The sequence below is a fragment of the Littorina saxatilis genome, linkage group LG4, assembly GCF_037325665.1.
Source record: "Littorina saxatilis isolate snail1 linkage group LG4, US_GU_Lsax_2.0, whole genome shotgun sequence".
In the NCBI taxonomy this organism is placed as follows: domain Eukaryota; kingdom Metazoa; phylum Mollusca; class Gastropoda; order Littorinimorpha; family Littorinidae; genus Littorina; species Littorina saxatilis.
Genome location: NC_090248.1, coordinates 66,892,613 through 66,894,726, shown reverse-complemented (window position 1 = coordinate 66,894,726; position 2,114 = coordinate 66,892,613).

Here is a 2,114-nt window from a genome sequence, read left to right as displayed (position 1 = left end):
GGTCAGACAAACCAGAAGAGTTGTCCTCCAGTGGATACCAGCACACTGTGGGATACCAGGAAATGAAAGGGCAGATGAGCTGGCGAAAGAAGGAGCCGTGGAAGACCAACCTAAAAACAGTGTCAGCTTTAGTGAGCAGAAGACAATCATCAAGGCATTGATGAGGCCAAGGACAAACAGAGATGACTACCACACAATGTCCAGAGAGCAGCAAGTCAACCTCATCAGGCTGCGTACTGGCCACAACAGGCTCAATGCTCACATGAACCGAAAGTTCAAGCTGGCGCCATCACCAACCTGTGCCTGCGGTCAAGAAGACCAAACAGCGGAACACATCTTACAGCGATGTCCCTTACTAGATGAGGAACGAAAAGAAGTGTGGCCGTCACCAACTCCCTTGCAGACCAAACTATACGGCAGTCGACAGGAGTTGGAGAAAACGACAACATTTATCACCAGTGCTGGACTGATCGTGTAACCTGCGAACGCCAAGAAGAAGAAGAAGAAGACACAATGTGATCTGTATATTTAATATATTTTTGTCTGACGTGAGCTCATTTTGCGTAAAAAGAATCGAAAACAAAAATGGTAGGTTCTTAGAACGTTTTATTATGACAAAACAAAAGTGACATTCGTGGAACTTCGACCCAGTGATCTGTTAAGTAGACAGAGAGACACACATTGTGATTCAGATAATAAAGTGATCCCAAAACTGTTGCTCTTGCAAGATGTTGATGAGTTACTGATTCGAAGTTATAAAGAAATGGAAAGAAAATGTGTATTGTAAGAACTATCTAAGTCTTTGGTGTAAATACTGTGTACTGATGACGATGATAACTCTGTGTACATTGAAGAGAAAATGTGGCGATCATTGAGCAACATTCACAAGGATTTTGCGATCAATTTTTAAGGGTCATCATAATAAAGTTTAACACCGGCAAATTCACAGTTCTGCACGGTATTACGGTCCCAAAGTACTCACTGTCGTCTTTTTCTTGCGGACGTGACTGGAGACAGGAAGCTGAACGGCATTGAAAAGAGAGAGACTCATGAATCAATTTTGTGTGTGCATCATCTGATTCCCGTGACCACCCCCCCCCCTCTCTCCCCCCCCCTCTCTCTCTCTCTCTTTCTCTCTCTCTCTCTCTTTCTCTCTATCTCTCTCTAGTCTCTCTCTCTCTCTTTCGTGCTCTGCTTGTACAAACACACACACGCACGCACACACACAAACACGCACACGAACACACACACGAACACACACACACACACACACACACACACACACACACACACACACAAACGCGCTCACACAACCACACACACACACTCACACACTCACAGAGCCCGGCTCCCCTTCGGTGTCTTAGGTACATTTAACAGAAGCCATTGCGAAAAAAGAACTTATGAAACTAAAGTAAGGAGAAGAAGGTTGAGGCAGTTTAAGTTAACCCTCTCTCTCTCTCTCTCTCTCTCTCTCTCTCTCTCTCTCTCTCTCTCTCTCTCTCTCTCTCTCTCTCTCTCTCTCTCTCTCTCTCTCTCGTGCTCTGCTTGTACAAACACACTCACACACACACACTTACACGCACACACACTGACACACTCACACACACACACACACACACACACACACACACACACACACACACACACACACACACACACACACACACTTACCCACAGTGCCCGGCTCCCCTTCGGTGTCTTAGATAAATTTAACAGAAGCCATTGCGAAGAAAGAACTTGAAACTAAAGAAAAGAGAAGAAGGTTGAGGCAGTTTAAAGCCATATGTACTCGATGACTATACACGCTAATTGCTTTACCAACAGCTGGAGACAGACTAAATTAAGTTACCTGCAAAATATTGTGGTCTAGGACCCCTTAAATGTTGAGATATTTGAATTTTCATTTTGATCTGGATCGTCCTATTTATAGATTTGGCAACACATGTAACGTTGATGCAAGGGAGAGAACACCGCGGCTTTGTTGACATCCTCACTTTTTCAGAGGCTAGAACAAGCTGTAATGCATGTATTATGGTCCGCGCATGGTGACGTATCGTCATTATATGGTCTTATGGTGCGTTTGACATCGATTGTGGGCAAACTACACTTTG